Genomic DNA, 27886 nt, shown 5'->3' with positions numbered 1-27886 from the left:
GTTTATCAAGAAAGGATTTTATTTTATCTTCAAATATGAAGGTTAGTTTTGTTGGGTAAAGGATTCTTGGTTGGCAACCATGTTCTTTCAGAACTTGAAATATGTTGTTCCAGACCCTTCCTGCTTTTAGAGTCTTGGCTGAGAAATCTGCTGTATCCATATTGGTTTCCCCCTATATGTAATCTGATGCTTTTCTCTTGCAGCCTTCAAAATCCTATCTTTATTTTGAATGTTAGGCATTTTCATTATAATGTGCCTTGGTGTAGATCTGTTGTGATTCTGTGCATTTGGTGTTCTGTAAGCCTCTTATATTTGATTTTTCATTTCATTCTCAGGTTTGGGAAATTTTCTGATATTATTTCATTGAATAGGTTGTTCATTCCTTTGGTTTGTATCTCTGTGTCTTACTCAATCCTGATAAATCTTAAATTTGGTCTTTTCATGATATCCCATAGTTCTTGGAAATTCTGTTCATGATTTCTTATCATCTTCTCTGTTTGGGCAACTTTATTTTCAAGATTAAATATTTTGTCTTCATTGTCTGAGGTTCTGTCTTCCAAGTAATCTAGTCTGTTGGTGATACTTTTCATTGAGTTTTTATTTGGTTTATTGTTTCTTTCATTTCAAGGATTTCTGTTTTTTTTTTTTTTTTTGAGAATATCTCTTTGTTGAAATGATCTTTTGCTTCCTGCAGTTGCTCTTTCAACTGATTATCAGTATGATCACTCACTGCCTGCATTTGCTCTTATCTCATCCTTTACTTCATGAATTATTTTAATTATGTATAATCTGAAGTCCTTTTCTGACATTTCTTCTACCATACTGTCACTGGATTCTATTACTATAGAATCTTGGTTTGTTTTGATCATTTTCTTCCCCTTGGTTTTTTTTTTTTTTTTTTTTTTTTCATGTTGTTCATGTATCTTCCCCTCTAGCAGTGCAGATCTGGGGTATTGCAGTTTCCCCCCTATAGGCTTATAGTGACTCTATAGGTTTCCAAAACCTTTTCTTTAAGGGGGCGATCAATATTAGCAGTGCCCAGTTCAGATAGTATGCAACCTGAAACCAAATAGCCCCTATAAGGTTGTTAACAATATTGTCATAATAAACAGAATGAGTTCAATTATTGTCTTCAGTATAACATATAGATTTGTAATAAGGTCTGCAGTTTCTAATGGAGGACAAAGAGGATGTGGAGGGGTGTAGGATGTAGCTGTTAATGGGTTAAGAAAAGAATATATAGAAGTTCTAGATCATAGAAAGAGTGGGAGTGTAATCAAAAGAAGTTGGTTGTTAGCATGGGAAAAGGGAGAAAGAGACTCTGAGAGAATAAGTAAATAAAAGGAAAAGAGAGCAAGAAAAGGAAAGAAATAAAAATTTAAAATTTTTCAATAAGGAGAAAAAAGAAAATCTACACTATAACAGTCATATAGCATTCAAACCTCCCAGTCTTCAGTGACCTGATGCATGAGAGGTACCTGACAATGAGCTTCAAGTCTCCAGCAGGCATCCCAGGATGGGATTTGCTCCACCTAAAGATGGGAGATACGGCTTCCAGGATTTTCCAAGATGGCTGCTCTGGCTTCCAAATGTGTTGGCTAATGGGGAGCTGCACCTCGGGGTGTGGGCGTGGTTGGCTAGAGGTGCTGGAGGCAGGGTGCGGTTGGTCAGGCAGGGTCCTGGAGGTGGTTTGTTGTCCGTTTGGTTGCAGGATCATGGAGGCAGGATGCGATCAGTTGGTCTGCGGGTCCTGGTGGTAGGGTGCAGTCAGTTGATGTAAGGGCCCTGGAGGCAGGGAGTGATGGGTCAGGCTGAGGGATCCTAGACAGGGCTCAGTCAGTCTGACCAGGGGTCCTACAAGTTCTGGCTGTTGTCTCAAAATGGTGGTAGTCATGTGTAACCAAACCTGGATGTACTGTGACAGTGAACTTCCAGGCAACAGCAGGCAGCTGGTGCTCCACTGGTGGTCTGTGATTAGTCTGATGACTGCTGTTCAATGATTAGGAGGTGAACCTCGAGCCGTGGGTGATGGATAGGTGAAAGGCAGGTGATATACAGGCAAAAGGCAGACAAATGGCAGATGGTAGGTGCCAGACAGTGAGCAACCTGCACTAAAAAGTAGTCAATGCTGCAGACTACAGATGATCACGGTAGACAAATGGGGTAAACATCAGGGGATTGATAAGCTGCAAAAACTTTCTCACCAAGAAACAGATATCCTCTGCTTGAAACTCGAGTTATGGAATGACAAGGAACGCAGCCTCCCTCTAGTCCGCCATCTTGGATCTCCATTTTAAAACTTTTATTTTGAGATAGAGTCTCGCTAAGTTGCCCATGCTGGCCCTGAACTTGCAATCCTCCTGCCTTGGTCTCCTGAGTGGCTGGGATCACAGTGTGCCTGACTGTGCATGTAGAGCTTGTGTTAACTGTTATGGAGTGGATCAAATGGCTGGAAACAGGGAGTAGATGAGAAGAAGAAAGGCTCATTCCATTTTATTTTTTATTTATTTATTTATTTTTTGGTACCAGGGATTGAACCCAGGGATGCTTAACCATTGAGTCACATCCCCAGTCCGTTTTTATGTTTTATTTTGAGACAGGGTCTTGCTGAGTTGCTTAGTGTTTCACTTAGTTGATTAGACTGGCTTTGAACTTGTAATTCTCCTGCCTCAGCCTCCTGAGCTCCTGGGATTACAGGTGTGTGCCACTCCACCTGGCTCATTCTTTTTTTCTTCTGGTTCAGATAAGCTCCAGGAATAGTGCCCAGCCCCCTACTCCCTCAAGCTTTTCCCTCCTCTCTCCCAAGTCTGCCTCAGTTGGGCTGGGATGAGATCCAGCTATGTGCTCTTATAGGTCATGCCAGATTTCTCAGAAACAGATGGACTAGGGACATGCTTTAAGAAATATTGAGTTTTACCATGTTTGTATAAATAGGTCAAATTATATTCTACTGTCATTTATAACTAAGAAGATAAAAATTTAAAAAAAAGAAATTTAAAAAAAGAAACAATGAGTTCTTTGAGGTCCCCATAAGAAGTACTTAAAAATAAAATTTTGGGCTGGGGAGATAGCTCAGTTGGTAGAGTGCTTGCCTTGCATACACAAGGCCCTGGGTTCAATCCTCAGCACCACAGAAACAAAACAAAACAAAACCAAAAAATTTTGGAAAACTTTTTAAGGTACTATGTATTATTTAAGGACTGGTTGTTAATCTAGCAGGGGTGAGGAGGAGTGGGATGGAGATATATATATATATATATATATATATATATGTATATATGAAATATGTGCATATATAAAAATATATTATATATATAAATGCATACATACATAAACATATATATATATATATATATATTTATCTCCCATATAGCAAAGAATGTACAAATTAGAAATGTGCAGCTTGGTGGTTGGTCATAAAGCAAACATCTGTATAACTATTAGGCTGGTTAAGAAATGGGAAACCTTTGGGTAGGGGTGTAGCTCGGTGGTATAGTGGTATAGTGCCAGCAAGCATGAAGGCCAGGTTCAATTCCCAGCACCACATACAGAAGAAAAAAGGAGGAATATTGATGGTACACCAAGAAGCCCCTTTTAGGCCTCCTTTTTGGCCATTACCCTCTTGTCTACTACCTTCTTTCCCAATTCCCCAGGAGAACCACTATCCTGATGAAAGTATGTTAGAGAGAGAGAGAGCGAGAGAGAGAGAGAGAGAGAGAGAGAGAGAGAGAGAGAGAGAGAGAGAGAGAGAGAGAGAGAGAAAGGGAGAGAGACAGAAAGAAAAAATGTTTGCAAGTAAATATGGAATAAAAACAAATCTTCCTTCATTTTTTCTTCTTATTTAGATTATTTTTTTCATCATCTTCCTAGTCTGGTCAAGTTTATGGGTCCTGAAACTGTCATTTGGTTCACTGTATACAATAGTAACAAAATTGTGATCTGGGCTCTCCTTTGCTTTAACTGTCTATATAAACTAAGCTGTGGTCATTTATCAACAGATCACTTCTGTAACTTTCTGTAGCTTACAAAGCTGTGAGCTTACAGAAAGTTCATCAGTCTTGAAAGAGCCTTTGCTTTTGTATAAACAGTGGTATTTCCCTCAACCATTTAAAGGGAGGGTGGAGAAGGAAAGGGATACATTTTTGAGTCTGGAGTCTTCATACTGACTTATTTGGGTTCTGGGTCCCTTTAGGAGCTTCAAGGTTATTTGGTGATCCGTCTTACTAAAGCTGCTGTATGTTTTTTTTTTAAACAACTGGTTAAACTCGCCAGCTCCAGCTACCTGTGATGGCTTCGCTTTGACTCATGGAAGGAGGGAGTTGGTGGAGAAAGGGTCTGCTTAGACAAAAGAGTAAATGACCCAGATGTTTAACCAAGTTCAGTGGGCCACATAAGAGACATCCTGTGGACGATGGAGCAAGGCCTTAGGAAGACTTGAAAAGACTGGAGCCATTGGCAGAAGGGCAGCAGCTAGCCACCAGCCTCTGCCATCCGGAAGACAGACTGGGCCCAACCTCTCCAAGTTCATGTTGAGGTTTACGAGGGTCAGTGTGTTTGTGCTACACTTGACATTTTCGCAAATTGCTCCGTAGTTGTTTTTATTAGTTTTATTCCAGCTGTTGCTCCAGACGCTTTCTGGCAGCCAGGCCTCCCAGGCCAGCTTGGAATCCCTTGTTAATTGACTCAAGTCATGAAAAGGCGACATCAAGCCTGCTTTGAACTCTTGCCTGTTCTAATGCTGGACAAATCCCAAGCCTGCACCATAGGAAAAGCAGTAATGAGGCTCACACCTCCAAGTTTATGGTGCAGATTTTGCCTGCTCAGGTGTTAAGTGCAGTGGTGAAGTGCAGGCCCAGGGGAACCAGAGATGAAGAGTAAACAGACCCTGAGAACGTGTTTCCTCCCAGGTCCTAAGTGAGGAAGTCGGGTTCAGAGGCAGAACTCTCAGCAATCCTGTCAAAAGTCCTGTAGTTAATAGCATCCAGATGACCCACATAAATTCACAGATATCTGTTCCTCCCTGTGGTTTCATTTCACACAATCTCTCCGTGGATGCTGATGCAGCTTAGCTTGGGAGAAACTTGACAAGAGGTCTCTGTGAAAATTTTCCTACAAAACTATTAATTTTACCCCACTTTATGGAGAGCAGATTATGAAAGTAAGCTTAAGGACGTCTAGGGAGAAGGACCACCGTCATCGGATGTAACTGAGGTGTATTGCCACTGAAACACTTTGTTTATTTATTATTTAAAAAACGATGACAAAGGAAGTGTCAACAGAGCTACATATTTATTGACTTTTGTGAAACATCTGCAAAAGAAAGTGTTCTATCAACTATCATATGAATTTATCTATCCATTTATTTATTTATTGCAGTACTGGGGATCGAACCCAGGGGTGCTTTACCACTGAGCTACATCCCCAGCCCTTTTTAGCTTTTATTTTGAGACAAGGTTTTATTAAGTTGTTGAGGCTGGCCTTGATCTTAGCATCCTCCTGCCTCAGCCTCCTGAACAACAAGGATTATAGGCATGTGCCACCGTGCCCCTATGTCATGTGAAATTGACTCCTGTCTCTTCTAGTACAAGGTATGTAAGACTCTCTTTCCTTGATAAATGTTAATCCTTTAAAATAGATCTAAACCTAAGCATACCTTTTAAAATTATTTGAAGGCTGTGGTCCAGTAAGTTATTTGTTTTGCAGGGGAGGTGAGTCACTGGTAGAAATCAGAAAACAGTGTGTTCACAGGCTTGGAAAGAGTGTCTCAAAATGTCATCCTGTAGCAGGGCGTGGTGGGTGGGAAGTGGTAGCAGAGGGAGGGAGAAGTCATAAATTAAAACAGATTTAAGGGATGTGTCAGCCACATGCAAATGTAGACCTTATTTGGATCCTGATTTGTAAAATAAGCCAACAAATAAAATACAAGAAAATTGGGGCTATAAGAACACTGGATATTTGATGATATTAAGGATTTATTATTTTTTAAAAAATGAGGTATAAGAATGATATTGTTTAAAAAAAGTTATTTTCTAGATAAATGCATTATAGATGAAGTTTTTACAGATGGAATGATATAGTGTCTGAAATTTGTTTCAAAATAACCCAAAGGAGTTGGGTGTTGTGGCACATGCCTGTAATTCCAGCAACTTGGGAGGCCGAGGCAGTAGGATTGCAAATTTGAGGCCAGCCTCAGCAACTTAAAGAGACCCTGTCTCAAAATAAAATATTTTTAAAAAGGGCTGGTGGTGTAGCTCAGTAGTGGAGTCCCCCTGGGTTCAATCCCATTATTGCAAAAACAATAACAAAAACAAAACCCAATGTAGCTGGATTCTGTGGGGCACACTTGGAAGGCTGAGAAGATGATCACAAGTTGAAGGCCAGACTGGGCCACTTAGGAAGCCCAGTCTCAAAATAAAATAAAATGACTGGGGACATAGACCACACCTGAATTCAATTCCCAGCATCACAAAACAAAAAAACATCCTACCCCACCACCACACACAAAAGATAACCCAAAGGGTCAGGATGGAGGGTGGATAAGCCAGGAAGGGAGGTGAGAGATGAAATAAAATTGTCCAAGTTTGGTGATGGTTGAAGATGGGTCAAGGATACAGGAGTGATGGATTCAGTATATTATATATATATATCTATTTCCTCTATGTTGAAGATTTCCATTATGCAAAATTAAAAATGAACGACGTTCGCGGGCTTTTCCTCAGTTAACTTTCTTTGGTAGAGAAGGAAAAGGCACTGAGGAGTTCCTCTCAAGTCGAGCATACAATTTCTACCTTTTTTAAAACTTATAATCAGAGAAATTTCATGAAGCCTACAATTCTTTGATTACACAATTCTGTGAAATTGTGATTAACTGATATACTGGTCATAATCATCAACAATGTTAGTCCTGCACTGGGGTTTGAGAGAGGCAGAAAAGGAAGGGACCACTTGCTGATTTTTCACTTTTTCAAAGGAAAGAACATGATCTGAATGTTTACAATGGGGTGGGGGGATGTTGGACAGCAGGATGTTACACTTCTGGTACTTCTATTTTAAACGTGGGTGGGGAGATGAGTTGTAGTTTGTGTGGTAAATGTCATATCCTAGGCTCAAAAGTAGTTCAGTCCTTAGGCTGAACTTCTGGTCTATCACAACTGTATTAGTTATCCATGCTGTGTAACAAATAACCCCCAAAATTTAGTAACTGAAAACCACAAACATTTTTCCAGTCTCTGAGCATTAGGAATCTGGGTGTGGCTGAGCAGGGTAGTGCTGGTCAGAGTCTCTCACAAGGCTGCAGATAATGTGTTTTCTGGGGTACAACGGCCATCCGAGGACTCAACTGGGGAGAATCCACTTCCAATTTCATTCCTGTGGCCATTGGCAAGCCTCATATCTGCTTCTGTGTTCACTCCCATGGACTCCCTTCAGAGCTGCTTTTGTGTCATGATGCCTGCCTTTACCCAGGACAAGAGAACCAAGAGAAAGTGTGTCCCACAGAAGCCCCAGGCCATTGGACATGATGACTCATCTCTTCTGCTGTATTGCATTGTTTAGAAGGAAGTCACAAGATCCAGTCAGAGGGAACAGCTCATCCCTGTTTTCCTGTTCTTCGCACTGAAAGTCCCACACCGTGGGAACCCCTGAGTTTTGGGCAAACCTTCACCCAGTCTGTATTCAGAGAGAGGGAATTATATACAAGGATGTGAATACCAAAAGGTGGGGGCCATTGGGCGCCACCTTGGAGGCTACCTGCCACAACCATCTTTTTAAGATTTAGTTCTCTTTATTCCTGAAAAGCAAGGTCTGGGAGCCTTTGCAGTTCATATATCAGAATATATGCCTCAGTGTTTTAATGATGTGATGAATCATGTTGAAGTGAATTGGAAAAATATGTCAACCAACTTTAAAAACAGCATGTGTAGGGTGGGGAATGTAGCTCAGTGTTTGTGGGACCCTGGGTTCAATTCCTAACAGTGGAAAAAACAAACAAACAAACACAAGAACCTTTTTGGGGGGAGAGAACTAATGATCTTTATTTTACACACACACAATTTATTTTTTTCTATTTGGTCATTATTTCAAAATAAGTCCTGCTGTTTTATACCAGCTGTCTTTTGCTTTGATTTCTAGAATTCCTTGCCCGATTTATAACCTATTTTTCTTTTGAAAAAAAGAAGTTAATTGGTGTTGTTTTAATTATAAAAGCATCACACTTCATTATAGATGACTTGGGATCTATAGAAGAATAAAATTAGGTAAAAAAAGGAAAGCACCTGAACCCTTTTGCTTACTTCTAGGCCCTTTTATGTATTGGTGCTTTGTGTTTACGTTACAGTACCATATTATAATATCAAGTCCTGCTTTCCCCATTAATATTATATTTTTTGATGGTTAATTTTTGTTTTTTCAACTAGAGGATATGAGGATATATTAGGCTGGGCACAGCGGTACACACCTATAACCCCAGCAGCTTGGGAGGCTGAGACAGGAGGATCTTAAGTTTGAGGCCAGGCTCAGCAATTTAGCAAGGCCCTAAGTAATGCAGCCAAGACCCTGTCTCGAGATAAAAAATAAAAAGGAGAGGGGATGTAGATCGGTGGTAAAGTGCCTCTGGGTTTAATTAATTAATTCCTAGTTAAAAAAAAAAAAGAGAGAGAGAGAGAGAGAGAGAGAGAGAGAGAGAGAGAGAGAGAGAGAGAGAGAAAGAAGAAAAAGAAGGTGTCTATGATTTTCTATGTATTTGTTTTTGACATGATGACTTGGTGTTTTAATTATTTTGAATTTTAAAGCATTTATTTATTTAATATTCAGGATTGCACCCAGGGGCACTTTACCACTGAGCAACATCCTCAGCCCTTTTTATTTTTTATTTTGAGACAGGTCTTGCTAAGTTGCTTAGGGCCTCACTACATTGCTGAGGCTGGCTTTGAACTTGTGATCCTCCTGCCTCAGCCTCTGGAGTTGCTGGAATTACAGGTGTGCACAACCGTGCCTGGCAAAAACATTTTAAACCTTGATTTGGAGTTTATCACTCAGTCACTTATTCAAGCAATAGATGTTTACTAAGCATCTACCCTGGGGTATTTACTAGGCCAGCACTGGGGATAGAGAAATGAGAAATGAGGAAAGAATTTGTTTACTTTTTGTACATCAGGGAACTTGGAGGCTATGGGGCTAGCAAACTGAGGTGTCATTTCTTTTATTCGGAACTGTGGGTTTGTTCCCCTCCCCTGTGCTCCACGGGTGCCTTCTGGCCACGGCTATCTGACCTCTGACACCTCGTGGAAAGGATCCATTTGTATACAAGTTTCTTCCACTACCCTGGGCTCCTTGAGGGCAAGGAACATATCTTTGTTCAATCTCTGAAAAAGCAAACTAGAAAAAAGAATTGATGGATTCCAATATGCTAGGTTCTGCTTAAGAAAGCCAAGGAGATCTTTTTTCTTGGAGCTTCCATTCTGGTGGAGAAACAGACTTTAGACCAGCAAACACACAAACAGGGCTGTAAATTGTGTTAAGTGGCATGAGGAAATGAAGGTTGTCCAGAGAGAGAACAACAGGAAAACCTAGTTTGAATGGGTTGATGAAGGAAGGCCTGGCTGAGAAAGGATATTTGATCAGCGACCTGAAGGAGGAGGGGCAGTCATGCCCGTGAAGAGCCGGGTGAGGGTGTTCCAGGTCAAGAGAACAGAGCATGCAAAGGCCCTGAGGAGCAAGAGGGCTTAGCACGCTCACGGAGCTGAAAGGAGACAGCGGTGCACCAGTGTTGTGGGGAAGAAGCACGATGGGCAGTGAAAACTAGAGAGGTGGGTAAGAGCACCTGCAGGGCTTCCTAGGAAAAGTCAAGGATTTTGCAATTTATCCCAAAGGCCGTGGCGTGCCATCGTAAGGACTATAGGCAGAGATGAGATGTTGCTTTAGCCTGGTTTTCCCCACAGGAAGACCAAGACCAAGTTTATTTGGGAGGTAGTATAAAGATGCAGCAACAGAGAAGTGAAGGACTGAGGCAAGAAAGGGAAGAAGCCCTGTAAAGGATAATTCACATTTCACTGTGGGCAACTGGAACTTTCTTCCTCTTGGGAGCGCAGGGGGCCATTCTAGACTACACCCCTCACATTATCCCGCTTGAGGGATGCAAGAACTGGGGTATTTATTCAACCTATCCTGTCAGTCACTACTTGAGGTCTGTTGGGGGAACAGCAGTGGAGTGCTGTGTAGGCAAAGCAGCTTCATGGCCGGAGAAAACTTCCTGGCAAAGAAATACAGGATGGGTGTTGGAAGTCAGGTTGGTGAACCCTGAAGCACTGGATGGGGGCGGATGTGCAGGCTATTCAGGTGAGGAGTTAATAGTTCACTTTGGGTTTTTTCAGTGAATAAACCAGAAGGACCAGAAAGTGGGAAATAATTCAGAGAGTTTCATAGAGGCGTTGGTGGTAGAATGCTTAGCATAGCTGCCTTTCAGAGTGTTCCAGTGGTCCAGATGATGGTATGGGGGGGGGGGGGCAGAGAGCTGGACAAGGTCATGGCTGAAGGAGATGGAAAGCAGAGGTGGATTTGGGGTTCATATTGGGTATGGCATTTATATCTTGGTGATGGGTTAGATGGGGGGCATGAAGAAGGGAAACTCCAGGGAAGTTTCTAGCTTGAATATCTGAACGAGTGATGGTGTAATTTACCAAAGTGGAAAAACTTGGAGAAGGCTGGGTTTGGGTCATGTAATATAAATGACAGCAGCTGGCACTGTTGTGTGACTTTTTCTTGCAACGCTGAGCTGGAACTGAGGAGGTGGCTCTTAGGTTTCACACAGGTGAAGGTTTGCCAGGTGTGTTTGGCAGGGGAGAGAGGGCAGGGAATTGAAGGCATTTGGGAGGGAGTGGAGAGCAGGTCAACCAAGATGGCGGAAACTGTGAAGCACAGTGGGGCCACCAGAGAAAGTAAACTGGAAGAAAAGGCATGCGTGGTCTGATTCACTATGGTATCCACCACACATAGTAAAAGATAGGTGAACATTTGTACTTAAACTGAGATAATTTTTGACCTGTTGGGTGGGCCTCAGAATGGTTGACTTTCTCATCTCTCTAGTTCTCTAATTCTTGGGTTCAGCACTCATTTGGAGTGAGTCCATTCTACGTCTTCATTCAGTTTCTTCCTTTTTGGGGTCAGCACATAAGAACTTCTCTGCAAGCTGGGTGCCATGGTGCCTGAAATCCCAGCTACTTTGGGAGGTTGAGGCAGGAGGATCACAAGTTCAATGTCAGTCTTGGTAACTTCTCAAGATCCTGTCTCAGAATAAATAAAATGAGTTGAGGTTGTAGCTCGGTGGCCCTCAGTTCAATCCCTAGTACCAATAAAAAATAAAAAGTTAAAGCAAATAAATAAAAAAGGATTTCTCTGCTTCCAGTCTCTGGTGGGGCATAAACAAAATAGTTGCTCTTGACAAGTCCTGAATTCACCAGTGCTTGTGGGAATGTGTATGGACTCGGGACTAATTTGGGGATATTTCATTCATTCATTGCTTCATTCATTTATTCAATCCATTTGATAAGCCCATGATGAGTACCTACTAAGTGTCTATCCTCAGGTTTTGAGATAACAGAATGAATGGATGAGTAAATGTCCAAAAAAGTTTTTCTCATTAGGGAGCTACAAATAGTACCTGAGTTTCTGGACATGAACTTTTTGGCTCTCTGCCCTTCATACACAGTTATATTGAGACGAAAGGAGGGAAAAGCCTTTATTCTTTTGCCTGCTGTGTTGTTTTAAAATTTTATCAAAATGTACAATGCTCTGAAGAAGCCCAGTCAGAAAGGGATCTTTCTATGGTGTCTAAAAATGTACAGACCCATCTCTTTAGGAGCTGTGTGGGGTCAGCAGTCATGCCCCATAAAGGGCGGGGTGCAGATTCTCACCCCTTTTACATTTTTAAAGCTGTAGAAGGTTATTATTATTTTTTTAGGTTGGTTTTACCTACCTAAGGGTAACACCTACTGATCCTCTTCAGAATTTGTGCACTCTTCCATGAGAGACACATCATTTCAGAAAAGTGAATCAGCCATTTATTTTGTTTTTCTAAACTGTCCACCATGCTTCTCTTCTCAAAAAAGAAAAAGAGAGAACTAAACCTAACATAGTGACTCACACCTGTAATGCCAGCTACTCAGGGGGCTGAGGCAGAAGGTTCACAAATTCCAGGCTAGTCTCAGCAACTTAGTGAGAACCGGCCTCAAAATAAATAAAATAAAATAAAGGATATCGTTCAGTGATAGAGCACTTGTCTATCATGCACAAGGTCCTGGGTTTATTCCCTAGTACTGCAAAAATAAATGAATAAATAAATAAACAAAATAAAAGCAAAGGGAACCTGGCTTCCAGGGGTTCCATTATCAGTCCTTGTCACTGTGGCATTCAGCAGATTGGGAGGGGCCAAATCTCAGAGGTGTTTGCTGAACACAGGCACATGGGGTGCAGAATAGGTGCTCAACAAATTCTTGTTTGGCTCATAGATTCTTATAAATCTCGTTAGCGCTGGGATTGTGCCTTGTGTCCCCAGCACCTAGTACAGGGCCTCCCACCTCATAAGTGTTCCATGCAGATGTTTACTGACAGCGCAGGAGCAAAGATCACTGGGGAAGGCTGAGCTTTGTAAACCCAGAAGCATGTCTTAGGGTCGACTCTGACTTCTGCAAAGAAAGAACAATTCTTCCCCTTGGTTCATGCATCCAACACGTCACCCTTCCAGGATAGGGTCCTCTAGGGCAGTTAACTGCCGCCACTGTCTACCTGGAGGCAATGGTGGGTCCCACCAGTTTAGGGCTCAGTTCCACAAGATACCGCCACTGCAGAGGCCAATGGCAAGTAGTAGGTTGTCACCTATACTTCTACCCAACTGACTTGAAGTCCAGGTTCTTACGATTCTTCCTTGGGTTCTTTGTTGTTGTGCTTTTTTTTTCTTTTTGGAAGTGTTGGAGATCAAACCAGAGCCTTGCACAAGTTAGGTAGGCACTGTGACAGTCCTGTTTAAAAACCTTTTTTATTTTGAGACTCGGTCTCACTAAGTTGCCCAGGCTTGACCTTGTACTTTTGATCCCCCTGACTCCGCCTCCCAAGTAGCTGGGACTACAGGCATGCGCCACCTTATCCAGCTTTTTTTTTTTTTTTAAGTATTTTTAGTTGTAGATGGACACAATACCTTTATTTAATTAATTTATTATTATTATTTTTTTTAATGTGATGCTGAGGATCAAACTCAGTGCCTCACATGTGCTAGGAAAGCATTCTACTACTGAGCTACCACCCTAGCCCCTTTCTTAGGTTTGATTAATGTGTTAGATGGTTCCCAGAACTCAGGAAAACACTTATGTAACAGTGGTCCACTTTATACTTTGAATATGATGCTTGCTGCTCTGCCACTACATCTTATTTTTAGAGTTTTGTTGTCCCTCCACCCCCGCTTGAGGGGCCGGGGATTCGAACCGCTGTCCTTGCGCATGCTAGGCGAGCGCTCTCCAAAAGGAGCTATTTCTTCAGCTCCTACAACTTATTTTTAAATGGACATGTTTCTTTCTTTTCTTCTCCCCGCTCCTCCCTAATCTCTCCCCATCCCTAATCTCAGGGGAAACAGGATTACCTTTCTTCCTCATCCTAGCAGAGTTATCTGTCCTTGAATACATTCCTACCATAGGAACAAAGTATTCCAGACTTCGGGGATGGCACCAGAAGATCTCAGAAATGACTTTCTCCCAAATTAGCAAGTGAATTACAGCTCCAGACAGAGAACATGTGAAATGTAGCCTTTGAATCACCTCCTTAAAATCCCCCTGTTCCAGCTGATGGGCAGAACCACAGCCTCTGGGACAGGAGTCCCCTGTGTTTCCCCTTCGCTAGCAAAGCAATAAACCTTTTTCTGTTTTTTTTCTCAAAACTATGTCCTCATTATTGGATTGGCATTGGAAACAAGGACCGAGCTTTTGTCAACACTTACATACACTGGTTTATTTATAATATTGGATATTAGAAGGATATAGATGAATACCAGTTGGGAGAGATACATAGGGCAAGAGATGTGGGAAGGATGTAACGCTTCAGTGCCTTCTGTAGGGCATGATCTTTCCGAAACCTCCACATGCTCAGCAATCTGGAATCTTGTCAAATCCTATTGTTTTAGGTTTTCTATAGAATTTAATCTCCTCTCTCCATCTCCTCCCAGAGGCTGGTGGGTGAGGCTAAAACTTCTCCAGGTTCAGTCCATTCTGAGACTATCTAGGGGATCCACCCTAAGGCACCATTAGTGTAAAGGCAGGTGTGATCAAAAGGAACTGTCATTTTTAGCAAAAGACACTTCCATCACTCGGGAAATCCCAAGAGTTTCAGAAGCTCAGAGCTAGGAACTGGGAGCAAACACCAAATAGATTTCTTATTGTACCACAATTCTCTTCTAGCTCTGATCAGCAATATGAAGTACAGGATTTAGAATACCTCGTTTGAGCCTTTTGGGGTGCAATGCGGAAGAGGTTAGGAGGCAGATACTCCCATCTCATCTGCTTCTCTGTCTCCATTCCCTCCCTTGTGTAAAGTGCCACTTCCACCAAGTCACTGAAGTAAAAGGCTTGGGTCTAGGAGTTACTCCTTGCCTTCATGTAAGAGTGCAGGACCCAAAAGACAGAGGGGTGGCTGCAAACAGAGTTGAGGTCTGGAAAGTCAGGGGCACAGTCCGTGTGAAGTCAAGTCTATGAAGAAGAGCGTCATGGTAGGAGCCATTTGGAGAATGCTTACTGTGTCATGAGGGATGGGCTTTGTGTCTTGGCTCCTATTGGGGGAGGGCTCCTACTTCCCAGCCATTATGTCCCTTCTATAAAGGGACTTTCTATTATGGTAACATTCCTGGTTTATCTAAAACCTTTGACTGCCGTCCCAGGAGAGGATGGGTGCTTAAGCAGAATGATGAGTTCGGGAGAGAGAATGGAGTTTTGTGCCTCAGTTTCTACCCCATTTGGGACTGACTTGCCAGCGGGGATCCAATTTTGCTTTGTTCCTTCATCTTCTGCCTAGGGAGCCTTGTTTGCCTTTGTTGTGGGTCTGTTAAGCATTTCGTTGCCTAGGACTGGGGGCGGGGGATGGGGGGGACAAGGCTGCCTGATTCAGGGCTTTGACCTCTGTGTCATTGGGGTTACATGCATATGCCCTCCCCACACCTAACAGAAAGCACCTAAATACATTATACACCTGAATACATCTTCCCACCCAGATTTTAGGAGTCATAAGGATGGTGTTTTCAGTCTGCATTTGTCTGATTCCTTTTGACTCAGCTGGTTCCAAACTTGGGTGGGGCAGAGATTCCCTTCAGATCCTTGGCTGAGGGGGCAGGGTAGTGCTGGGGTGGGGTGGGGTGGGGTGGATCTGGCTGAAAGGGCCAGGGACAAGCAGATGGCGTTTCCTTGGCTCAGCCCTTGCTCAGTTTGCATGGAGCAAATCCCATTTTCTTCCTTCACGCGCTGCACCCAGGGCTGTCCTGGGGCTCTCCTCCAGCTTCAGCTCCCTCCCCACCAGGAGGCATCCTCCTCTGCTGTGCTGTTTTGCTGCAGCAGCTGCAGACCTTTTCCCCAGCATTTTCCACATCATAACACCAAGGCGTCATGGTGCAGGTCAGGGGACTGAAGGAGCAGAGCAGGAGGAGAGGACAGCATCATTCTGAGCAGTTGCTTTCTTCACTGAAAACTCTTCTTCAGAATGGAGACTCATGTTTCATTACAAAGGATTCTTTCCTGTTTAGCACCTTGGTTCTTCATACAGCTAAAGCTCTTCAGGAACCAACCAAATAATCCAATAGGCCATTTCTGGAAAAAAAAAAAAAAAAAAAAAAAAATTTCCCAGGGGCATTCTACCACTGAGCTACATTCCCAATTCTTTTTATTTTTCATTTTGAGACAGGGTCTTGCTAAGTTGCAGGCTGGTCTCAAACTTGTGATCCTCTTGCCTCAACTTCCTAAGTAGCTGGGATTAAAGGCTTGCTCCACCATACCTGGCTCATGCCTGAATTTTTTACATATATATGTGTGTGTACATATATACACATGCACAACACATACACCTATATGCATATCTTTATAGATAGTCCTCAATCATGGTGGTGTAAAATGAGACACATTCAGTAGAAGGTGTAACTTCAATTTTGAATTTTGATTTTTTTCTTGGGCTAGTGAGATGTGGTATGATGTTCTTAGGTGGTGGGCAGTGGCCGTAGCTCCCAGCTGATCATGTGAGCATGAGACTGCCGTGTATTCATTGTAAGTTAGGTGTATTATGCCCATTATTTTTGTCATGGCTATTCAAATTTAAATAAAAATGATAAAAAAAGCATGCATTATACATCAAACACACAAAAAACAAATAATTACATCAAAAGAGGAACTACACCTTAAATTTTTTTCAACTACTAATTTTTCTTCATCTTAAATACACTAGTGTCCAGAATTTTTTTCCTTAAAAAATATGTTAAGCCCACTTTTTTTTTTGGGGGGGGGTGCTGGGGATTGAACCCAGGGCCTTGTGCTTACAAAGCAAGCACTCTACCGACTGAGCTATCTCCCTAGCCCCTAAGCCCACTTTTTAAAAAGAATTTTTTTTTTTTTGTAATTTTAGATGAACAGCATGCCTTTATTTAATTAATTAATTTATTTTTATGCAGTGCTAGAGATCGAATCCAGTGCCTCACACATGCTAGGAAAGAACTCTGCCACTGAGCTACAGCCTGGCCCTAAGCCCACTTTTGACGAAGGACATTTTCAACTTATTATTATGTCCTAATAACCCCATAATAAATAGATGGATATTTAATCTATCAACTTATCTATCTGTATGTTATTTATATGTATACTACATGCATATAACACATATGCTATCTATACATACACAATGCTATATATTATCTATAAATATACACTTACATACATATATCAACTACACAATCTGACACTAAGGATAGATACACATGCACAAAGAAGTGTGTGTATATGTTGTCAACAGGGTGTCCAGTTGGGGTGCAGGTCCTTGGCGTCCTAAACAAAGAATTGAGCAACACACACACAAATAACAGGCAAAGTACAGATTTATTGAAGGTGAAGGTAAAAGTAGCACTCATAAGGTAGAGCAGAGTGGTCTGAGGAAGAGAAGCCCAAGCACCCATGACTGGAAATCAGTGTCTTTTGTGCTGAGCTGGGAAGCATTGTCTTCCCTACACAGACCTGATTGAAGACCTTACCCCATTTGCCCTCACTGGTTACCCCGTGATACCTGATTAGAATATCATCCAATTTTCCCGCCGCCCTTGGTTACTTCAGAAAACCTAATTGGAATACTGCCCACTTTACCCCATTGGTCATTTTAAAATACTGAACCTGTGATGGGAGTTGTCAGGGTGATAAGTCCTCAGTGGTAGGAGTTGTCATGGTGCTGAGACTTATCTTAAACAGGGACTGGACTCCTTGCCTTGTCCTCCAGCAGCTTCTTTCTAATACCCTGTCTCCACCATCTCGGTATCCTTGAACCTACCTAACATATACACATACATTTGTTAGATATAACAGAACAAATTCTCTTTTAGTGGTCTTTAAAATTCACTGTGTGTAGCTCAGTGCATAGTGTGCTTGCCTCGCAAGCACAAGGCCCTGGTTCAATCCCCAGCACCGCAAAAAAAGAAAAAGAAAAACTTCAATGTGAAGCCAGGCACAGTGGCGCATGCCTGTAATCCCAGTGGCTCTGGAGGCTGAGTCAGGAGGATCACAAGTTCAAAGCCAGCGTAGCAACAGCGAGGCACTATGCAATTCAGTGAGACCCTGTCTCTAAATAAAATATAAAGTAGGGCTGGGGATGTGGCTCAGTGGTTGAGTGCCCCTGAGTCAATCCCCGGTAACCCCCTCAAAAAAAATGCAATGCGAAAAGAAACCAAAGGGGACGACTGTTTTCATATTTTTCCATCCTCAAGGTTATTTATTTGAATCAAAACCTCTCTTCCAAATGGGGCTTTACTTTCCTTGGGAAAGTGTATATGCAAAGCGAGAAGTCAAGGCCTTGGGTCCTCTTCCTGCCCACATCCCTGGCTCCATGGCCTGGAGCACCACCCTTCTTCCTCTGCCCTTGGGGCCCTGTGTTTCACGCAGCGTGGGGGATGTGTTGCGCTCTTTCCTCTGGGCAGATCAGCGCTCTGATCCGAGTGCACTGCATATACGGGGAGTCTACACTACATGCTTGGCACACTGTTGGGTGCTGTGAGGGGCACAGTGGTGGACCAGCCACGGATCCTTCCCTGTGGCTTGACATCTCTGACAAGAAGGGTCACCTGAAGGCTCTGAAGAAATTGGTCTCAAAGAGCCGGGCAGGTAAAAAGCTGTGGAATTTTGATAAACTTAGAACTGATCTTTCAAACTTTCTCTTTAAGTCACCAAACATTTACCAAATTCCTTCAGGGGAGGGCCTCCAATGATTTACCTACTTTGCCTATCCCAGGGAAGGCATGATAACTATTTATTGACTGTTCTGGCACCCCTTGCAGTATTTACAAAATGCTGTGCTTCACCTGTGGTTAGGGAGGGACATATTTGGAGAAACTGTTGTGCTCACCACATCTCTGTGTTAGAAAGGCCTGACTTACTTACATTCCTTCCTCCCTCCCTCCCTCCCTCCCTCCCTCCCTCCCTCTCTCTCTCTCTTTCTTTCTTTCTTTCTTTCTTTCTTTCTTTCTTTCTTTCTTTCTTTCTTTCTTTCTTTCTTTCTTTCTTTCTTTCTTTCTTTCTCTCTCCCTCCCTCTCTCTCTCTCCCCCCTTCCTCCCTCCCTCCTTCCTTCCTCCCTCCCTCCCTTCCTCCTTTCTTTCTCTCTCTCTTTCTTTCTTTCTTTCTTTCTCTCTCCCTCCCTCTCTCTCTCTCCCCCCTTCCTCCCTCCCTCCTTCCTTCCTTCCTCCCTCCCTTCCTCCTTTCTTTCTCTCTCTCTTTCTTTCTTTCTCTCTCCCTCCCTCTCTCTCTCCCCCCTTCCTCCCTCCCTTCTTCCTTCCTTCCTTCCTTCCTTCCTTCCTTCCTTCCTTCCTTCCTTCCTTCCTTCCTTCTTTCCTCTCTTTTTCTTTTGTACTTCCTACTCATGCAGTATCAGTCAGATGGCTTGGCCTAATGGGACTATCTTTCTCTTAGTAGGAGCACAGCTGTTTGCAAAGCTCGCCTTGTGAAAACTTCCCTTCACTGTCTCCATGTGGCCTGTGAACGTGAGGGCAGTCACATCCTCTCAGGCCTGCAGGCTGGAAAGAAGCTTCTTAAAGTGGGAAGTGTGGAGTGAACAGCTGTGCTGTGCTCCAGCTGTTCCCACATGTGTATGGCACTTTCAAAGGACAAGGCACAAGGGCTCTAGTCCATATATGGTACATGTACTAGACTCTGAGCAACAGTTGTTACTACTATCATTATTTTTAAAAATTTTTTATGGGTGCATTATAATTACACACAGTAGTACTTCTATTATTATGAATAATTAAAACTACTCGGTGTACATGACTAATCTCTAAGGTTGGAATTATTGTGACCTGTAACTTACAAGGGAGCAGATGTACAATTTGACTAAGGTTACATCCTTAGTAAAACGTGGAACCAGAATTCAAACCAGACTCCAGAGTTCTTTTGCTTTTGTTGAATGAATGAGTTAATGAATGAAATCACAACGGTGGGTACATGCTGAACTTTCACAAAGAGATGACCTGATTGTCTTCATTTTTGAATTTCTGTGTTTTCCCCCCATGTATTGGCAGGATTCATTACCTAAACTCAGGGTGAGTTTATATAACAGGTATAGGTCAAAAGAATACATTAAATTCACTAGATCACTTCTTGTCTTTTTAAATGGATGACTTCTCCTCCTCCTTCTTCTTCCTCTTCTTCTTCTTCTTAATAATAATAATAATAATAATAATAATAATAATTATTATTATTATTCTCTGATGCCAGGGATCAAACCCAGGGCCTTGTGCCTGCTAGACAAGTGCTCTACTGCTGAGCTACACCCTTAGTCCTCAAATCAGTTCTTAACTAAGTATTTTAGCGAAAGAAAGAAGTGTCATTAGTCAATGAACAAATGTCTGCACATTGATACCTAGATCCCCAACAAGGTGAATTTATGGAAAACTGACATGCAGCTACTTTCTGGTTGCTGTGGCACACGCCTGTAATCCCAGTGACTCAGGAGGCTGAGGCAGGAGGATTACAAGTACGAGGCCAGTCTGAGCAGGTCAGCGAGACACTGTCTCAAAATAAAAAATAAAAAGGACTGGGGATGAAGCTCAGTGGTAGAGCACCTCTGGGTTCAATCTCTAGTACTGGGTGGGGTTCAGGCGGGAGGGAGCTGCTTGCATATGCTCATCTGAGCCAGTTGTTTATTTCCCAATTCTGTTGTTAATAATGTGGCCATGCTGAGCAGACTTAGGCTCTCTGTACTCTCTCCTCATTCACCAGGGAGCAAGTGACCCAAAATTGGACACCCAGGAGGTCGTGGAAGGAAAGGAGGGATTGGGGTGATTCATACCTTGGAAGTCAGCTTTTGAAAAATGAGCAGTAACTTATGATTATAGGTCAACATCCTCATTCTTCCTCCTCTTTTTCCTCTACTTTAAAGTCTCAGGTGTATTTTGCTATTGCTGTTTCTGCCAATGTAGGCAGTTAAAATGGGCATTGCCCTTAAGAATGCACAGATGGCACTTTGCAGTCACTTTCCCAGGAAGTATTAGTATTGCCATTTATTGAGTCTCCAAGTCCAGTGGACAAACATGGTTCACTGAGTCCAAAGTCAGTGCTGCTTTGGCTGCCCAAAGGGGTTGAGGTAACAAGAAGCCTCCTTGCTCGCCTCTGCAGTCACTTGCCTTGGAGGAGAATTCTTATGGACAGCTCATAAGACGTTGGATTTTATAGACTATTCCACAGCTCTTGGAGATCAGCTCTGAAGAGTTTGCTTTGAAACACAGGCACAATGATTTCTGTGCTAGATACTGACTTTTTGGTATTTCCTGTTGGAACTCTGCTTGGGTGGAGTTCCCTTTGGAAGCACCAGAATTTTCCTGTTTGTGCAGTTGATTTTCTAAACCTTAAATAAACTCTGATGTTATGTGTCTAGAACAATAACAACTTAACAACTCTTTTTTTTTTTTTTTTTCCTTCTGGATAGTGGGGATTGAATCTAGGGGTGCTCTATCACTTAGCTAGATCCCCAGCCCTTTTTGTTTTTTATTTTGAGACAGAGTCTAAGTCGCCCAGGCTAGTCTTGAACTTATGGTCCTCCTACCTCAGCCTCCTAGTTGCTGGGATTACTGGCATGTACCATGGCATCCAACATCAACAACTCTTTATTAAGCACCTACTATGAACCTGCCACTGTTCTAGCAGCTGGGAATACAATGTGACCTCAGCTGACCCTGCTCTCAAAGAACTCTCAGTCTGAACCAGAACACAGATTAGTAAACAGGCATTTGCCTTCCACGTGGTAAGTGCCATGAAGGGCAAAGTACAGAGTGTGGGGAACAGGAGGTGGGGTAAATCCAGCCTCAGGAGTGACTGGGCTTGGGGAAGGGGGTGCAGTGTGCCAGAAAAGACCTCCCAGAGCCTGAGCCAGTTAAACTGCATGTTAAATATCAGAACCTGATTTTTTAAGAATCTGTTTTCAATTATCTGCAAATAGATTATGAGTTAATTTGCAAGAAAACTTTTTTTTCCCCCCAAACCTTTTTGCCATGGCTTAGACATCTTCACGCCTTCCATTTTTACTGCACATTAATGACATTAATGCAGAGGTACAAATCTCATGAAGGTTGAGGCAGCATACAGGATAACCTGGTTGAAGCAGGGTTAGGTGAATCTTTGCCTTTCCTGTTTGGAAAGAGGGGAAGGGAGAAGGGAAGTCAGGCAAGAAAGGAGAACTGCTTCTCTGCTCCCGATTCAGGTCTTCCTAGGGGACTTCCTTATTTCCTGTGAAGTGTGCTTTGGGAATGTCAAGTGTACACAACTCTATCAAATTCCAGGGAATCAACACAAAACACATTTGCCTCTCGATGTAAATGACTGTGGATTATTTTCTTTTTAGATTCTTCTTGTCATTGTTCCCCTTTGTTAGTGCAAATAATAAAGACTGGCTTCTTGCCAAAAGAAAAGCTAGGGGGAGTGGCTGGAAAACAATTCAGACACTTCCATGTGTCTGGCTGGTTGGAGTTTCCTGCGATGACTTTTGCGCCTACTTTGGATCTCTCAGTCAAACAGTAAAATACCTACTTACTTGTTTTTGAAATTGTTTTATTGAGGTATAATTTATATACAATAAAATGCACTCATGTTAGGCATACAGTTCTATGAATGTTGACAAATGTAAACACTAGTCTAAATACCTCCCCAACCTAGATGTGGACACTTTCAGGTGGGTGTGGTGGCACACACCTGTAATTCCAGTGAATTGGGAAGCCGAGGCAGGAGGCTCACAAGTTCAAGGCCAGCCTCAGCAACTTATGGAGACCCTGTTTCAAAGTAAAAAGTAAATAGGACTAGGGATGTGGCTCAGTGGTTAAGTGTTCTGGGTTCAGTATCCAGTACCATAAAAAGGAAAAGAAATGAAGGTTCTCAATTTCCAAAATTTGTTGTCCTCAACCCTAACCTCAGGCAACCACTGACCTGCCTCCTCTCACCCTAGGTCAATTTTGCCTGTTCTAGAATTTCCAATATATGGAATTGTACCATTGTACCATGTGTATTCTTTTGAGCCTGGCTTTTTTTTTTTCTTTTTTTCTTTTCTTTTTTTTTTTTTTTTGCTCAGGATAATGTTTTTGTGACTCATCCTTAGGCATATTTGCAGTTCATTTCTTTTTATTTAAAATGCTGATTTTGGAAGTAGCAAACAATTGTTCAATTGCTTAGCAAGATGACCAGATGAAGGAAGTCCCTTTGGCCTAAAAATTCTATCAACTTGCCTAGAAAATGAAGGCCTGAGAATTACATCAGGTTGGTACAGATCACATTTAAGAAGCAGCCGAGCACATGAATTTCTGAGCTTCAGGAGCCCGGGAGGACAGGGAGAGATGAAGCTCCAGTGAATGATAGAATATATTACAGAGGATGACAGGGCTATTTGCTCAGTTCTGTTATGAGCTCAGCAAAATGTGACAATCCTGGGAAATATAAATATATATTGCTATATTTATATCTGTGTTTGTCTCAGGAGACCTGGCAGGGAGTGGTGGGGAGAAGGGTTTCCTGGAGGATTTGGGCAGGCAGAGATAACTGGACAAAGTAGAGCCTGTCCCGGGTCATACATGCATGGTAACAAATAAAAATTAACAATGATGATTGTAGCTCAGTGGTTGAGTGCCTGCCTTGCCTGTGTGAGGCACTGGGTTCGATCCTCAGCACCACATAGAAAGAAAGAAAGAAGAAAGAAAGGCATTGTGTCCATTTACAACTAAAAAAGAATATTAAAAAAAATTAACAATGATGCCCAGCATGGTGACATATGCCCTGTAATTCCAGCTACTCAGGAGGCTGAGGCAGAAGGATCACTAGTTCCATGCCAGCCTCAGCAACTTAGTGAGAACTTGTCTCAAAATAAAGTAAAAAGGACTCGGGGTGCAGCTCAGTGGTAGAGTGCTTGCCTAGCATGCTTGAGTCTCTGGGTTCAGTGCCCAGTACAGAAAAATTACAACGAAAGCTAATTTGTGGAACATCACTGTGTCAGGCACTGTGCTCATGTGCTCGGTTCTGAAAGTGCCTTCTTTCACTGAACCTGCACCTCTACTCTAGCAAATGTGTGTGCTTTGCCTGCGTCCTCTGCATCTTGCACACGGTGTTCCCACACACTATCACGGCTGTGCCCCCAACAAGGAAACAAATGCTACCTGCTCCCTGTGTGACCAGTCCTGTCTTCACTTCCCATCTCCATGGGACTTGGCTTGATTCTCCATCATGCTTGGCCTCCTTCCCTCTCAGTCTCACTTCCCACCTTCTCCACCAGTTTTCTTCAGAGACAGTTCTTTAAAAATCATCTTCCCCTCAGTCTTCATCTCAAGGTCTGCTTCTGGGGATCCCAAACTCAGACAAAATACTGTTAGTACAGTTATCTTACAAATAAGAGAAGTAGTCAGGTGCCCTGACTCAGGCCTATAAGCCCAGGTGCTCTGGAGGCTGAGGCAGGCGGGTGGTTAGTTCAAAGACAGCTTCAGAAACTTCGCGAGGCCCTAAGCCACTTAGCAAGACCCCGTCTCTAAATAAAACATAAAAAAGGGCTGGGGATGTGGCTCAGTGGTTAAGTGCCTCTGAGTTCAATCCCTGGTACAAAAACAAAACAAAACAAACAAAACAAAACAAAACAAAAACAACCGGGGCTGGGGTTATGGCTCAGCAGTAGAGTACTTGCCTAGCACTTGTGAGGTACTGGGTTCGATCCTTAGCACCACATAAAAATAAATAATTTAAAATAAAGGGTCCACCTACAAAAAAAAAAAAAAAAAAAACAAAAAAAAAAACCAACTTGATAAATATGACAAAAACACATTAAAAAGCAAAACAAAATACAACCAACCAAACAAAAACAAACCCCAAATCCCAAAAAGCAAAGAAGAGAAGTGAGGCAAAGGTGCATGCATATACACACTCCGTTTGCCCTTTAGATGAACACTTGGACTTCACTTTCTCAAGGGCCTTCCTCTCCCCCTCCCCCAGGTTAGGTCAGGCTTCCTGCTTATGCTCTCTAGAGTCGTCCTTTGTCACCATTACCTTGGTGCTAGGTTCATAATGATTTGTGTGATTATTGGATGGATGAGCATGTCCCCTGTGAATTGGCTGGCTCCAGGACATCAGGGGCCATGTTTTGTTTGCTCTCAGCACATAGTTTCTAGAACATAGTGACCGTTGATTAAATATTTACTGACTGAACGAATGGCTTGGAGTTCCTTTACTTTCCTCACAGTGTTCGCTAGCCTCTAGTTGAAACTGGGCTAGAAATACATAATGTATGATCCCTGAGAGTGACATGAGGTTTTTCACCCACCACCATTATTTTGGTGGTTAGGAAAAAGGAATATCCAGGTCAAAGTGACTGTATTGTTCTAGGGGACCAAAATGTAGTGTCAACTCTAGAGTTGAATTTAGAAACAGGAGAAAACTGGGTAGAATCTGAATGAATTATTACGAAGAAATCTGAATGACATTTTAATGAAGTCTGATGTTGTTTAAATAGGCTCACATTCTAAATGAAATACACATTCTTAGATTCCTCGTACTTAACTTCTCAACAAAAGTATACTCTATCCTGCATTCTCTTTGGGAGGCTAAGTATCTATTTCCTTCTATTCTTGCTCTAGTGATTCCTCAGATTGTAAAATTGACAGCGCCTTGTATGAGCATGTGTGGAGAAAGGGGCAGGGGAAATGCACGAGATTAATGAGATGAAATAAATGCAGATGGAGAGATTTCCCAGGTGGATAGGTAAAAGTACACAGGCGTACTCAGACACCCCATCCTCGGGATCGTTTTGGCTCTGATCAGTGGAGATAAATTTTCCTACCTGACAGTCGACTGTAAGTTAAGAAGTGTGTCTTAATAGTCACAGCTTTCTGCTTCTGTTTGCTGCTGTCTCAGGCAATCCTTCACCTGCTAGGACGCAGGACCTGAAGGATCTTGGCACACAGAGAGGTGGTGCTTAGCAGCAAGGTAAATATTGGCAGGCTGCACATGAGAGGTGAATATAAATAAGTCAGTGTATCCTTAGAAAAGTTCATTCTGCACCTGCCATTTTGTTACCAATTGGCAAGTAGGAAATCACGAATTTATCAGTTTTTTGCCTAAATCACAGCAAAAGCTTTTGGTAATCACAGGAAAGCTGCAAAGGATTCAAGGCCAATAAATGCTGAATGAATAATTCTGAAGGTGAACTGACACTTTTTTTTTTTTTTGGCACTGGGAATTAAACCCAGGAGTGTTTTACCACTGAGTTACATCTTTAGATCTTCTCCTTTTTTTTTTTTTTTTTTGGTGCCAGGGATTGAACCCAGAGGCAGATAACCACTGAGCCACATCCCTGGCCCTTTTAATTTTTTTTTTTTAGAGACAGGGTCTCACTAAGTTGCATAGGGCCTGGCTAAGTTGCTCAGCCTCCCGAGTCGCAGGGATTACAGGTGTGGGCTGCAGTGCCTGGTTTAAACGTATTTTCATGAATGCTGACTGTTGCGTTAGATTACATAACGTGCCTCTCCTGACTTTATCCCTCATACTCCTGTCCATCAATGTCTGCTTGGAGTTACTCAATCAAGCCAGGCCTCTCCATCCTCTGGTGCGTTTGCATATGCGGCTCTTAGTGCCTGAACTGGAATGTGCTCCATGCAGATCTTCAATATCTGCTATCAGGATCATCTTTCATCTCCTTTCTTGACTAACTCTCTCACTCTAGTGCAAGCCACTTTGTCCTTTATAAATCTGATTGCACAGATCTATGTAACTAAACATGACTGGACCCTCTTGGGAAGTCCCTGCTCACACCCTGTACCCACTCTAAGGCCATAGTCAACACTTCACTGCAACACACTTGCCCACTTGTGACCTCTCAAGTCACCTCCCAAAGTATTTCAGTAATGTAAATTTTATTGAAATGCTCATGAGAGAAGTGGAAGGCTTACACTGAACACCATAGAGCCAACTTCATAAAGTCCCCTTTGAAAATAATCTCCATTCCAATAGTCTTTTCTGCCATTGCCAGATGCCCACCTCCTCTATCTCCTCAAAGTGTCCACTCTCCACTTTCCTCTAGCTGTGCTGGCTCCAGCCTCCTTCCCTGCTAGATTCCTCACCACCACCCCAACCCCATTTAGCAACTTAGCCTATTCAGTCCTTCTCAATCCTTTAAGGACAGGAATCAAGTTTCACACGTTTGCATCTCCTATGCAAAATAGATGAAGGAAGGAATCATTGAAAGAATGTAGCCACAGGTTACAATCCCTAACATCTTACTCTCATCACAGTTTTCTTCTGTTTGAAGATATTCCATATCTTCTCAACTAATGCCTTGGCCAGCTGCCATTTCTCTCTGACTCCAGCACTCTCCTCAACTATGATGGGCCCTCTTCCCCTCAAGCCTATGGTGCATATTCTTGCTTTCAGGTGTTCATTTCTCCAGGTCTGGAATCATCTATGTCATTCATGAGGGTGAATAGTAGTGGGTTACCATCACCCTAAGGAAGGCCAAGGTGGATGCAACTGGTCTGGTCTTGTTGGTCCATCTGAGTTCTTCCCACTCTTGAGGGCTCAACATAGGTCTTCACTTCCTCAGGATATTTCGCTGAGTCCTCTAGCCCAGGTATGATTCCTTCTCTGTTGATTTGTTAGGACATAAACCCTGGATATGTCCACACTGAGGGTGCTTAATTGTTTGGCCTTGTGTTGCTATGCAATGTTGAGTATGAGGCTTTGAGGTCACTTCTCTTCCCAGACTGTGGTTGTTATCATGGCTATTCATCCAATTTTTTTTGGGTTTTCTCCATTATCAGACTTGTGGTAGGTCTGTACTTCTGTAACCCCTTGAAGTTATATGGGGCTGACTTGCCATGGCCAAAGAAATGTGAGCAGAATTGCCAGGAGTCCCTTCAGAGGAAGAAGTGTTAAAGGCTGGTAAGTGACTGACCACAATCTTTCCCTTTGAAGTGGTGACTGGCAAAGTTGGGGTTATCTGGCAATTGTTCATTAGCCTGGGTCTTTGAGTGAAGACCCAGCTGATTCACAATGGGCATATGGGGTGAGCAGGAAGCTAATCTTTGTTGTGTTCAGCCATTAAGATCCAGAAGTCAGTTGGGTGTAGTGGCGCATGCCTGTAATCCCAGTGGCTATGGAGGCTGAG

General features: G+C 42.6%; 1 protein-coding gene across 4 annotated transcripts in view; it reads left to right on the top strand.

Annotated features, from left to right (window-relative positions):
• Positions 1-27886, top strand: part of LOC306644775 (uncharacterized protein) — an 88974-nt gene that overhangs the window by 57461 nt on the left and 3627 nt on the right. Inside the window, exons 1-2 of one of the 4 annotated variants that reach the window (XR_013759464.1) lie at positions 25736-27349; positions 27540-27660. The exons of 2 other annotated variants lie outside the window; for them this stretch is intronic. The gene's annotated coding sequence lies outside the window, so the exon portion shown is untranslated. Of the gene's footprint in view, positions 1-25735; positions 27661-27886 lie in introns of those variants that run through there. One more of the 4 variants, XR_013759465.1, reaches the window with a different exon arrangement.

Source organism: Sciurus vulgaris, assembly GCF_902686455.1.
Source record: "Sciurus vulgaris genome assembly, chromosome: 15".
Classification (NCBI taxonomy): Eukaryota; Metazoa; Chordata; class Mammalia; order Rodentia; family Sciuridae; genus Sciurus; species Sciurus vulgaris.
The sequence above is the reverse complement of the archived record's forward strand: the minus strand, read 5'-3'. Positions and strand labels throughout refer to the sequence as shown.